The 12401-nt window shown below is 45.2% G+C and overlaps 9 non-coding genes and 1 pseudogene across 9 annotated transcripts; all 10 read left to right on the forward strand.

Moving 5' to 3' along the window:
• The first annotated feature begins 350 nt into the window (after positions 1-350).
• Positions 351-541, forward strand: LOC141183760 (U2 spliceosomal RNA). Its single transcript, XR_012258582.1, has one exon. It is a non-coding gene; the product is annotated as a U2 spliceosomal RNA (small nuclear RNA).
• Positions 542-1657: 1116 nt separating this feature from the next.
• On the forward strand, positions 1658-1848 carry LOC141183761 (U2 spliceosomal RNA). Its single transcript, XR_012258583.1, has one exon. It is a non-coding gene; the product is annotated as a U2 spliceosomal RNA (small nuclear RNA).
• A 1115-nt stretch (positions 1849-2963) lies between these two features.
• LOC141183762 (U2 spliceosomal RNA) lies at positions 2964-3154 on the forward strand. Its single transcript, XR_012258584.1, has one exon. It is a non-coding gene; the product is annotated as a U2 spliceosomal RNA (small nuclear RNA).
• Positions 3155-4269: 1115 nt separating this feature from the next.
• Positions 4270-4460, forward strand: LOC141183763 (U2 spliceosomal RNA). The gene has a single exon (XR_012258585.1). It is a non-coding gene; the product is annotated as a U2 spliceosomal RNA (small nuclear RNA).
• A 1115-nt stretch (positions 4461-5575) lies between these two features.
• Positions 5576-5766, forward strand: LOC141183765 (U2 spliceosomal RNA). The gene has a single exon (XR_012258587.1). It is a non-coding gene; the product is annotated as a U2 spliceosomal RNA (small nuclear RNA).
• A 1118-nt stretch (positions 5767-6884) lies between these two features.
• On the forward strand, positions 6885-7075 carry LOC141183766 (U2 spliceosomal RNA). The gene has a single exon (XR_012258588.1). It is a non-coding gene; the product is annotated as a U2 spliceosomal RNA (small nuclear RNA).
• A 1112-nt stretch (positions 7076-8187) lies between these two features.
• Positions 8188-8378, forward strand: LOC141183207 (U2 spliceosomal RNA). Its single transcript, XR_012258206.1, has one exon. It is a non-coding gene; the product is annotated as a U2 spliceosomal RNA (small nuclear RNA).
• A 1115-nt stretch (positions 8379-9493) lies between these two features.
• LOC141183767 (U2 spliceosomal RNA) lies at positions 9494-9684 on the forward strand. The gene has a single exon (XR_012258589.1). It is a non-coding gene; the product is annotated as a U2 spliceosomal RNA (small nuclear RNA).
• Positions 9685-10799: 1115 nt separating this feature from the next.
• LOC141183768 (U2 spliceosomal RNA) lies at positions 10800-10990 on the forward strand. Its single transcript, XR_012258590.1, has one exon. It is a non-coding gene; the product is annotated as a U2 spliceosomal RNA (small nuclear RNA).
• Positions 10991-12105: 1115 nt separating this feature from the next.
• LOC141183485 (U2 spliceosomal RNA) lies at positions 12106-12185 on the forward strand (annotated as a pseudogene).
• The last annotated feature ends 216 nt before the right edge of the window (positions 12186-12401 follow it).

A 12401-nucleotide genomic window follows, 5' to 3' on the forward strand; every position in this document is an offset into this window, starting at 1 on the left:
TGGACAGCCAGCAGCAGCAGCAGCAGGAGAGGTATGTAATCAGGAGCCCTCCTGCTAAGGGTAGACAGCTGCTCGTTCCACCCCACCCCCCGCCTTAATTGGTTCTCCTCCCTTCCAACGGTGTTGAGGCGGGTGGGAACAGCAGGGGGTGAAGGTGCTGTGTTTAAAGAGGTGGAGTTATGCAGATCTAAAACGCGTGGATTGCAGCAGCAGCAAGCCGAAAAGTGCAGGCATGTAAGGGATCTAGAGGTTGACAACATGTCTTCTTAACGGGAGTCCAGGAGCTCATCTCCACAAATGGACTTTTCAGGATCCTTGGGTGGCTCCGTAGTTTGAAACCAATTCTGGTTATCGCTTCTCGGCCTTTTGGCTAAGATCAAGTGTAGTATCTGTTCTTATCAGTTTAATATCTGATACGTCCCCTATCTGGGGACCATATATTAAATGGATTTTTAGAACAGGGAGATGGAAAAAGAGCTTGCTCTGTCCACTCCACGCATTGACCTGGTATTGCAGTATCTCCAGGACCGGTGCACCCCTTCTTTAATGCAGTTTCTAAAATCAGAAAGAATTGAATTCAATGTTTTTTGTTCATTTTGCTTGTTTGTCGGATTTTGGGATGGACTCTTTGGCTTTGCTTTTCTTCTCCTCATTGGATTTTTCATGTTCAAAGTTGCAGAAGCCAGATTACAAGCTCATTTTGGTTCAACTTCAGCAACTGTGCATTGCATTGCCATGTAATGTGATGCAATGCTATCTTTCTAGCTCTCCCTTTTTACTTCCTTTTGGATAAACAGACATATTAGGCAAGCATTTTGGAGCTTTCACCTAAATAACTACAGGTGGTGAGATAAGCTCCACAAATATAATTGACCTTTCAGTATATTGTTGCACACACACCATCTATTTAGCAAATGCCCTTGTTATCAACAGCAGCCTTTTAAACTCACCTGAGCTAACAGGTATGTGCGCTGGTTACTCTGCTGCGCTTAAAATTTCTTTTTTGGTTTGCTACAATGCCTTTTCTGAAACGTTGTCTCCTTCTGCTGGAACACTGACTTCTTTCATTTAATGCCTGCAGACTATAAAAGAGAACCCAACCCAAAAAGTTTGGTTGATTAGTCTGTGGCATTCTGTTAAACTGTTGCTTATGGCGGTCTCTGTGAGCTTCTCAGCGACATTCAGCCAGCCAGGTATCCTGCCTGCAGTAGATGGAATGTGGCAATGGAACGCTGGCTGCGCGTGTCATAATAGGCTCTGAGCCTTTATATACCTGTGCACAGCAGCAGCCACCTTCAGTCTGCTGCTGGACAGCCAGCAGCAGCAGCAGCAGGAGAGGTATGTAATCAGGAGCCCTCCTGCTAAGGGTAGACAGCTGCTCGTTCCACCCCACCCCCCGCCTTAATTGGTTCTCCTCCCTTCCAACGGTGTTGAGGCGGGTGGGAACAGCAGGGGGTGAAGGTGCTGTGTTTAAAGAGGTGGAGTTATGCAGATCTAAAACGCGTGGATTGCAGCAGCAGCAAGCCGAAAAGTGCAGGCATGTAAGGGATCTAGAGGTTGACAACATGTCTTCTTAACGGGAGTCCAGGAGCTCATCTCCACAAATGGACTTTTCAGGATCCTTGGGTGGCTCCGTAGTTTGAAACCAATTCTGGTTATCGCTTCTCGGCCTTTTGGCTAAGATCAAGTGTAGTATCTGTTCTTATCAGTTTAATATCTGATACGTCCCCTATCTGGGGACCATATATTAAATGGATTTTTAGAACAGGGAGATGGAAAAAGAGCTTGCTCTGTCCACTCCACGCATTGACCTGGTATTGCAGTATCTCCAGGACCGGTGCACCCCTTCTTTAATGCAGTTTCTAAAATCAGAAAGAATTGAATTCAATGTTTTTTGTTCATTTTGCTTGTTTGTCGGATTTTGGGATGGACTCTTTGGCTTTGCTTTTCTTCTCCTCATTGGATTTTTCATGTTCAAAGTTGCAGAAGCCAGATTACAAGCTCATTTTGGTTCAACTTCAGCAACTGTGCATTGCATTGCCATGTAATGTGATGCAATGCTATCTTTCTAGCTCTCCCTTTTTACTTCCTTTTGGATAAACAGACATATTAGGCAAGCATTTTGGAGCTTTCACCTAAATAACTACAGGTGGTGAGATAAGCTGCACAATATAATTGACCTTTCAGTATATTGTTGCACACACACCATCTATTTAGCAAATGCCCTTGTTATCAACAGCAGCCTTTTAAACTCACCTGAGCTAACAGGTATGTGCGCTGGTTACTCTGCTGCGCTTAAAATTTCTTTTTTGGTTTGCTACAATGCCTTTTCTGAAACGTTGTCTCCTTCTGCTGGAACACTGACTTCTTTCATTTAATGCCTGCAGACTATAAAAGAGAACCCAACCCAAAAAGTTTGGTTGATTAGTCTGTGGCATTCTGTTAAACTGTTGCTTATGGCGGTCTCTGTGAGCTTCTCAGCGACATTCAGCCAGCCAGGTATCCTGCCTGCAGTAGATGGAATGTGGCAATGGAACGCTGGCTGCGCGTGTCATAATAGGCTCTGAGCCTTTATATACCTGTGCACAGCAGCAGCCACCTTCAGTCTGCTGCTGGACAGCCAGCAGCAGCAGCAGCAGGAGAGGTATGTAATCAGGAGCCCTCCTGCTAAGGGTAGACAGCTGCTCGTTCCACCCCACCCCCCGCCTTAATTGGTTCTCCTCCCTTCCAACGGTGTTGAGGCGGGTGGGAACAGCAGGGGGTGAAGGTGCTGTGTTTAAAGAGGTGGAGTTATGCAGATCTAAAACGCGTGGATTGCAGCAGCAGCAAGCCGAAAAGTGCAGGCATGTAAGGGATCTAGAGGTTGACAACATGTCTTCTTAACGGGAGTCCAGGAGCTCATCTCCACAAATGGACTTTTCAGGATCCTTGGGTGGCTCCGTAGTTTGAAACCAATTCTGGTTATCGCTTCTCGGCCTTTTGGCTAAGATCAAGTGTAGTATCTGTTCTTATCAGTTTAATATCTGATACGTCCCCTATCTGGGGACCATATATTAAATGGATTTTTAGAACAGGGAGATGGAAAAAGAGCTTGCTCTGTCCACTCCACGCATTGACCTGGTATTGCAGTATCTCCAGGACCGGTGCACCCCTTCTTTAATGCAGTTTCTAAAATCAGAAAGAATTGAATTCAATGTTTTTTGTTCATTTTGCTTGTTTGTCGGATTTTGGGATGGACTCTTTGGCTTTGCTTTTCTTCTCCTCATTGGATTTTTCATGTTCAAAGTTGCAGAAGCCAGATTACAAGCTCATTTTGGTTCAACTTCAGCAACTGTGCATTGCATTGCCATGTAATGTGATGCAATGCTATCTTTCTAGCTCTCCCTTTTTACTTCCTTTTGGATAAACAGACATATTAGGCAAGCATTTTGGAGCTTTCACCTAAATAACTACAGGTGGTGAGATAAGCTGCACAATATAATTGACCTTTCAGTATATTGTTGCACACACACCATCTATTTAGCAAATGCCCTTGTTATCAACAGCAGCCTTTTAAACTCACCTGAGCTAACAGGTATGTGCGCTGGTTACTCTGCTGCGCTTAAAATTTCTTTTTTGGTTTGCTACAATGCCTTTTCTGAAACGTTGTCTCCTTCTGCTGGAACACTGACTTCTTTCATTTAATGCCTGCAGACTATAAAAGAGAACCCAACCCAAAAAGTTTGGTTGATTAGTCTGTGGCATTCTGTTAAACTGTTGCTTATGGCGGTCTCTGTGAGCTTCTCAGCGACATTCAGCCAGCCAGGTATCCTGCCTGCAGTAGATGGAATGTGGCAATGGAACGCTGGCTGCGCGTGTCATAATAGGCTCTGAGCCTTTATATACCTGTGCACAGCAGCAGCCACCTTCAGTCTGCTGCTGGACAGCCAGCAGCAGCAGCAGCAGGAGAGGTATGTAATCAGGAGCCCTCCTGCTAAGGGTAGACAGCTGCTCGTTCCACCCCACCCCCCGCCTTAATTGGTTCTCCTCCCTTCCAACGGTGTTGAGGCGGGTGGGAACAGCAGGGGGTGAAGGTGCTGTGTTTAAAGAGGTGGAGTTATGCAGATCTAAAACGCGTGGATTGCAGCAGCAGCAAGCCGAAAAGTGCAGGCATGTAAGGGATCTAGAGGTTGACAACATGTCTTCTTAACGGGAGTCCAGGAGCTCATCTCCACAAATGGACTTTTCAGGATCCTTGGGTGGCTCCGTAGTTTGAAACCAATTCTGGTTATCGCTTCTCGGCCTTTTGGCTAAGATCAAGTGTAGTATCTGTTCTTATCAGTTTAATATCTGATACGTCCCCTATCTGGGGACCATATATTAAATGGATTTTTAGAACAGGGAGATGGAAAAAGAGCTTGCTCTGTCCACTCCACGCATTGACCTGGTATTGCAGTATCTCCAGGACCGGTGCACCCCTTCTTTAATGCAGTTTCTAAAATCAGAAAGAATTGAATTCAATGTTTTTGGTTCATTTTGCTTGTTTGTCGGATTTTGGGATGGACTCTTTGGCTTTGCTTTTCTTCTCCTCATTGGATTTTTCATGTTCAAAGTTGCAGAAGCCAGATTACAAGCTCATTTTGGTTCAACTTCAGCAACTGTGCATTGCATTGCCATGTAATGTGATGCAATGCTATCTTTCTAGCTCTCCCTTTTTACTTCCTTTTGGATAGACAGACATATTAGGCAAGCATTTTGGAGCTTTCACCTAAATAACTACAGGTGGTGAGATAAGCTGCACAATATAATTGACCTTTCAGTATATTGTTGCACACACACCATCTATTTAGCAAATGCCCTTGTTATCAACAGCAGCCTTTTAAACTCACCTGAGCTAACAGGTATGTGCGCTGGTTACTCTGCTGCGCTTAAAATTTCTTTTTTGGTTTGCTACAATGCCTTTTCTGAAACGTTGTCTCCTTCTGCTGGAACACTGACTTCTTTCATTTAATGCCTGCAGACTATAAAAGAGAACCCAACCCAAAAAGTTTGGTTGATTAGTCTGTGGCATTCTGTTAAACTGTTGCTTATGGCGGTCTCTGTGAGCTTCTCAGCGACATTCAGCCAGCCAGGTATCCTGCCTGCAGTAGATGGAATGTGGCAATGGAACGCTGGCTGCGCGTGTCATAATAGGCTCTGAGCCTTTATATACCTGTGCACAGCAGCAGCCACCTTCAGTCTGCTGCTGGACAGCCAGCAGCAGCAGCAGCAGGAGAGGTATGTAATCAGGAGCCCTTCTGCTAAGGGTAGACAGCTGCTCGTTCCACCCCACCCCCCGCCTTAATTGGTTCTCCTCCCTTCCAACGGTGTTGAGGCGGGTGGGAACAGCAGGGGGTGAAGGTGCTGTGTTTAAAGAGGTGGAGTTATGCAGATCTAAAACGCGTGGATTGCAGCAGCAGCAAGCCGAAAAGTGCAGGCATGTAAGGGATCTAGAGGTTGACAACATGTCTTCTTAACGGGAGTCCAGGAGCTCATCTCCACAAATGGACTTTTCAGGATCCTTGGGTGGCTCCGTAGTTTGAAACCAATTCTGGTTATCGCTTCTCGGCCTTTTGGCTAAGATCAAGTGTAGTATCTGTTCTTATCAGTTTAATATCTGATACGTCCCCTATCTGGGGACCATATATTAAATGGATTTTTAGAACAGGGAGATGGAAAAAGAGCTTGCTCTGTCCACTCCACGCATTGACCTGGTATTGCAGTATCTCCAGGACCGGTGCACCCCTTCTTTAATGCAGTTTCTAAAATCAGAAAGAATTGAATTCAATGTTTTTTGTTCATTTTGCTTGTTTGTCGGATTTTGGGATGGACTCTTTGGCTTTGCTTTTCTTCTCCTCATTGGATTTTTCATGTTCAAAGTTGCAGAAGCCAGATTACAAGCTCATTTTGGTTCAACTTCAGCAACTGTGCATTGCATTGCCATGTAATGTGATGCAATGCTATCTTTCTAGCTCTCCCTTTTTACTTCCTTTTGGATAAACAGACATATTAGGCAAGCATTTTGGAGCTTTCACCTAAATAACTACAGGTGGTGAGATAAGCTGCACAATATAATTGACCTTTCAGTATATTGTTGCACACACACCATCTATTTAGCAAATGCCCTTGTTATCAACAGCAGCCTTTTAAACTCACCTGAGCTAACAGGTATGTGCGCTGGTTACTCTGCTGCGCTTAAAATTTCTTTTTTGGTTTGCTACAATGCCTTTTCTGAAACGTTGTCTCCTTCTGCTGGAACACTGACTTCTTTCATTTAATGCCTGCAGACTATAAAAGAGAACCCAACCCAAAAAGTTTGGTTGATTAGTCTGTGGCATTCTGTTAAACTGTTGCTTATGGCGGTCTCTGTGAGCTTCTCAGCGACATTCAGCCAGCCAGGTATCCTGCCTGCAGTAGATGGAATGTGGCAATGGAACGCTGGCTGCGCGTGTCATAATAGGCTCTGAGCCTTTATATACCTGTGCACAGCAGCAGCCACCTTCAGTCTGCTGCTGGACAGCCAGCAGCAGCAGCAGCAGCAGGAGAGGTATGTAATCAGGAGCCCTCCTGCTAAGGGTAGACAGCTGCTCGTTCCACCCCACCCCCCGCCTTAATTGGTTCTCCTCCCTTCCAACGGTGTTGAGGCGGGTGGGAACAGCAGGGGGTGAAGGTGCTGTGTTTAAAGAGGTGGAGTTATGCAGATCTAAAACGCGTGGATTGCAGCAGCAGCAAGCCGAAAAGTGCAGGCATGTAAGGGATCTAGAGGTTGACAACATGTCTTCTTAACGGGAGTCCAGGAGCTCATCTCCACAAATGGACTTTTCAGGATCCTTGGGTGGCTCCGTAGTTTGAAACCAATTCTGGTTATCGCTTCTCGGCCTTTTGGCTAAGATCAAGTGTAGTATCTGTTCTTATCAGTTTAATATCTGATACGTCCCCTATCTGGGGACCATATATTAAATGGATTTTTAGAACAGGGAGATGGAAAAAGAGCTTGCTCTGTCCACTCCACGCATTGACCTGGTATTGCAGTATCTCCAGGACCGGTGCACCCCTTCTTTAATGCAGTTTCTAAAATCAGAAAGAATTGAATTCAATGTTTTTTGTTCATTTTGCTTGTTTGTCGGATTTTGGGATGGACTCTTTGGCTTTGCTTTTCTTCTCCTCATTGGATTTTTCATGTTCAAAGTTGCAGAAGCCAGATTACAAGCTCATTTTGGTTCAACTTCAGCAACTGTGCATTGCATTGCCATGTAATGTGATGCAATGCTATCTTTCTAGCTCTCCCTTTTTACTTCCTTTTGGATAAACAGACATATTAGGCAAGCATTTTGGAGCTTTCACCTAAATAACTACAGGTGGTGAGATAAGCTGCACAATATAATTGACCTTTCAGTATATTGTTGCACACACACCATCTATTTAGCAAATGCCCTTGTTATCAACAGCAGCCTTTTAAACTCACCTGATCTAACAGGTATGTGCGCTGATTACTCTGCTGTGCTTAAAATTTCTTTTTTGGTTTGCTACAATGCCTTTTCTGAAACGTTGTCTCCTTCTGCTGGAACACTGACTTCTTTCATTTAATGCCTGCAGACTATAAAAGAGAACCCAACCCAAAAAGTTTGGTTGATTAGTCTGTGGCATTCTGTTAAACTGTTGCTTATGGCGGTCTCTGTGAGCTTCTCAGCGACATTCAGCCAGCCAGGTATCCTGCCTGCAGTAGATGGAATGTGGCAATGGAACGCTGGCTGCGCGTGTCATAATAGGCTCTGAGCCTTTATATACCTGTGCACAGCAGCAGCCACCTTCAGTCTGCTGCTGGACAGCCAGCAGCAGCAGCAGGAGAGGTATGTAATCAGGAGCCCTCCTGCTAAGGGTAGACAGCTGCTCGTTCCACCCCACCCCCCGCCTTAATTGGTTCTCCTCCCTTCCAACGGTGTTGAGGCGGGTGGGAACAGCAGGGGGTGAAGGTGCTGTGTTTAAAGAGGTGGAGTTATGCAAATCTAAAACGCGTGGATTGCAGCAGCAGCAAGCCGAAAAGTGCAGGCATGTAAGGGATCTAGAGGTTGACAACATGTCTTCTTAACGGGAGTCCAGGAGCTCATCTCCACAAATGGACTTTTCAGGATCCTTGGGTGGCTCCGTAGTTTGAAACCAATTCTGGTTATCGCTTCTCGGCCTTGTGGCTAAGATCAAGTGTAGTATCTGTTCTTATCAGTTTAATATCTGATACGTCCCCTATCTGGGGACCATATATTAAATGGATTTTTAGAACAGGGAGATGGAAAAAGAGCTTGCTCTGTCCACTCCACGCATTGACCTGGTATTGCAGTATCTCCAGGACCGGTGCACCCCTTCTTTAATGCAGTTTCTAAAATCAGAAAGAATTGAATTCAATGTTTTTGGTTCATTTTGCTTGTTTGTCGGATTTTGGGATGGACTCTTTGGCTTTGCTTTTCTTCTCCTCATTGGATTTTTCATGTTCAAAGTTGCAGAAGCCAGATTACAAGCTCATTTTGGTTCAACTTCAGCAACTGTGCATTGCATTGCCATGTAATGTGATGCAATGCTATCTTTCTAGCTCTCCCTTTTTACTTCCTTTTGGATAAACAGACATATTAGGCAAGCATTTTGGAGCTTTCACCTAAATAACTACAGGTGGTGAGATAAGCTGCACAATATAATTGACCTTTCAGTATATTGTTGCACACACACCATCTATTTAGCAAATGCCCTTGTTATCAACAGCAGCCTTTTAAACTCACCTGAGCTAACAGGTATGTGCGCTGGTTACTCTGCTGCGCTTAAAATTTCTTTTTTGGTTTGCTACAATGCCTTTTCTGAAACGTTGTCTCCTTCTGCTGGAACACTGACTTCTTTCATTTAATGCCTGCAGACTATAAAAGAGAACCCAACCCAAAAAGTTTGGTTGATTAGTCTGTGGCATTCTGTTAAACTGTTGCTTATGGCGGTCTCTGTGAGCTTCTCAGCGACATTCAGCCAGCCAGGTATCCTGCCTGCAGTAGATGGAATGTGGCAATGGAACGCTGGCTGCGCGTGTCATAATAGGCTCTGAGCCTTTATATACCTGTGCACAGCAGCAGCCACCTTCAGTCTGCTGCTGGACAGCCAGCAGCAGCAGCAGCAGGAGAGGTATGTAATCAGGAGCCCTCCTGCTAAGGGTAGACAGCTGCTCGTTCCACCCCACCCCCCGCCTTAATTGGTTCTCCTCCCTTCCAACGGTGTTGAGGCGGGTGGGAACAGCAGGGGGTGAAGGTGCTGTGTTTAAAGAGGTGGAGTTATGCAGATCTAAAACGCGTGGATTGCAGCAGCAGCAAGCCGAAAAGTGCAGGCATGTAAGGGATCTAGAGGTTGACAACATGTCTTCTTAACGGGAGTCCAGGAGCTCATCTCCACAAATGGACTTTTCAGGATCCTTGGGTGGCTCCGTAGTTTGAAACCAATTCTGGTTATCGCTTCTCGGCCTTTTGGCTAAGATCAAGTGTAGTATCTGTTCTTATCAGTTTAATATCTGATACGTCCCCTATCTGGGGACCATATATTAAATGGATTTTTAGAACAGGGAGATGGAAAAAGAGCTTGCTCTGTCCACTCCACGCATTGACCTGGTATTGCAGTATCTCCAGGACCGGTGCACCCCTTCTTTAATGCAGTTTCTAAAATCAGAAAGAATTGAATTCAATGTTTTTTGTTCATTTTGCTTGTTTGTCGGATTTTGGGATGGACTCTTTGGCTTTGCTTTTCTTCTCCTCATTGGATTTTTCATGTTCAAAGTTGCAGAAGCCAGATTACAAGCTCATTTTGGTTCAACTTCAGCAACTGTGCATTGCATTGCCATGTAATGTGATGCAATGCTATCTTTCTAGCTCTCCCTTTTTACTTCCTTTTGGATAAACAGACATATTAGGCAAGCATTTTGGAGCTTTCACCTAAATAACTACAGGTGGTGAGATAAGCTGCACAATATAATTGACCTTTCAGTATATTGTTGCACACACACCATCTATTTAGCAAATGCCCTTGTTATCAACAGCAGCCTTTTAAACTCACCTGAGCTAACAGGTATGTGCGCTGGTTACTCTGCTGCGCTTAAAATTTCTTTTTTGGTTTGCTACAATGCCTTTTCTGAAACGTTGTCTCCTTCTGCTGGAACACTGACTTCTTTCATTTAATGCCTGCAGACTATAAAAGAGAACCCAACCCAAAAAGTTTGGTTGATTAGTCTGTGGCATTCTGTTAAACTGTTGCTTATGGCGGTCTCTGTGAGCTTCTCAGCGACATTCAGCCAGCCAGGTATCCTGCCTGCAGTAGATGGAATGTGGCAATGGAACGCTGGCTGCGCGTGTCATAATAGGCTCTGAGCCTTTATATACCTGTGCACAGCAGCAGCCACCTTCAGTCTGCTGCTGGACAGCCAGCAGCAGCAGCAGCAGGAGAGGTATGTAATCAGGAGCCCTCCTGCTAAGGGTAGACAGCTGCTCGTTCCACCCCACCCCCCGCCTTAATTGGTTCTCCTCCCTTCCAACGGTGTTGAGGCGGGTGGGAACAGCAGGGGGTGAAGGTGCTGTGTTTAAAGAGGTGGAGTTATGCAGATCTAAAACGCGTGGATTGCAGCAGCAGCAAGCCGAAAAGTGCAGGCATGTAAGGGATCTAGAGGTTGACAACATGTCTTCTTAACGGGAGTCCAGGAGCTCATCTCCACAAATGGACTTTTCAGGATCCTTGGGTGGCTCCGTAGTTTGAAACCAATTCTGGTTATCGCTTCTCGGCCTTTTGGCTAAGATCAAGTGTAGTATCTGTTCTTATCAGTTTAATATCTGATACGTCCCCTATCTGGGGACCATATATTAAATGGATTTTTAGAACAGGGAGATGGAAAAAGAGCTTGCTCTGTCCACTCCACGCATTGACCTGGTATTGCAGTATCTCCAGGACCGGTGCACCCCTTCTTTAATGCAGTTTCTAAAATCAGAAAGAATTGAATTCAATGTTTTTTGTTCATTTTGCTTGTTTGTCGGATTTTGGGATGGACTCTTTGGCTTTGCTTTTCTTCTCCTCATTGGATTTTTCATGTTCAAAGTTGCAGAAGCCAGATTACAAGCTCATTTTGGTTCAACTTCAGCAACTGTGCATTGCATTGCCATGTAATGTGATGCAATGCTATCTTTCTAGCTCTCCCTTTTTACTTCCTTTTGGATAAACAGACATATTACGCAAGCATTTTGGAGCTTTCACCTAAATAACTACAGGTGGTGAGATAAGCTGCACAATATAATTGACCTTTCAGTATATTGTTGCACACACACCATCTATTTAGCAAATGCCCTTGTTATCAACAGCAGCCTTTTAAACTCACCTGAGCTAACAGGTATGTGCGCTGGTTACTCTGCTGCGCTTAAAATTTCTTTTTTGGTTTGCTACAATGCCTTTTCTGAAACGTTGTCTCCTTCTGCTGGAACACTGACTTCTTTCATTTAATGCCTGCAGACTATAAAAGAGAACCCAACCCAAAAAGTTTGGTTGATTAGTCTGTGGCATTCTGTTAAACTGTTGCTTATGGCGGTCTCTGTGAGCTTCTCAGCGCCATTCAGCCAGCCAGGTATCCTGCCTGCAGTAGATGGAATGTGGCAATGGAACGCTGGCTGCGCGTGTCATAATAGGCTCTGAGCCTTTATATACCTGTGCACAGCAGCAGCCACCTTCAGTCTGCTGCTGGACAGCCAGCAGCAGCAGCAGCAGGAGAGGTATGTAATCAGGAGCCCTCCTGCTAAGGGTAGACAGCTGCTCGTTCCACCCCACCCCCCGCCTTAATTGGTTCTCCTCCCTTCCAACGGTGTTGAGGCGGGTGGGAACAGCAGGGGGTGAAGGTGCTGTGTTTAAAGAGGTGGAGTTATGCAGATCTAAAACGCGTGGATTGCAGCAGCAGCAAGCCGAAAAGTGCAGGCATGTAAGGGATCTAGAGGTTGACAACATGTCTTCTTAACGGGAGTCCAGGAGCTCATCTCCACAAATGGACTTTTCAGGATCCTTGGGTGGCTCCGTAGTTTGAAACCAATTCTGGTTATCGCTTCTCGGCCTTTTGGCTAAGATCAAGTGTAGTATCTGTTCTTTTAAGAACACAAGAGCTACGATCTACACTTGATGAGAGCGATCGAACTCGGAAGGAGAAGAGCTTCGGAGCCCAGCTGACATCAGAGAACGAAGGCGGATATCGGTGGGAGGAAGAAGCTCTAAAGAATCCAGAAGAAGACGAAGACTCGGAGAAGAATCGGGCTGTCCTGTGGAATCTTCGAGGAAGAAAATCATCGAGACAAAGACCTTTCGGGGAATTTGTCCAGAACACGACGGGAGAAGAATCT

This window comes from Phyllobates terribilis, unplaced genomic scaffold (genome assembly GCF_046119375.1).
Source record: "Phyllobates terribilis strain yellow unplaced genomic scaffold, ASM4611937v1 Scaffold_38__1_contigs__length_12584779, whole genome shotgun sequence".
NCBI classification, from domain to species: Eukaryota; Metazoa; Chordata; class Amphibia; order Anura; family Dendrobatidae; genus Phyllobates; species Phyllobates terribilis.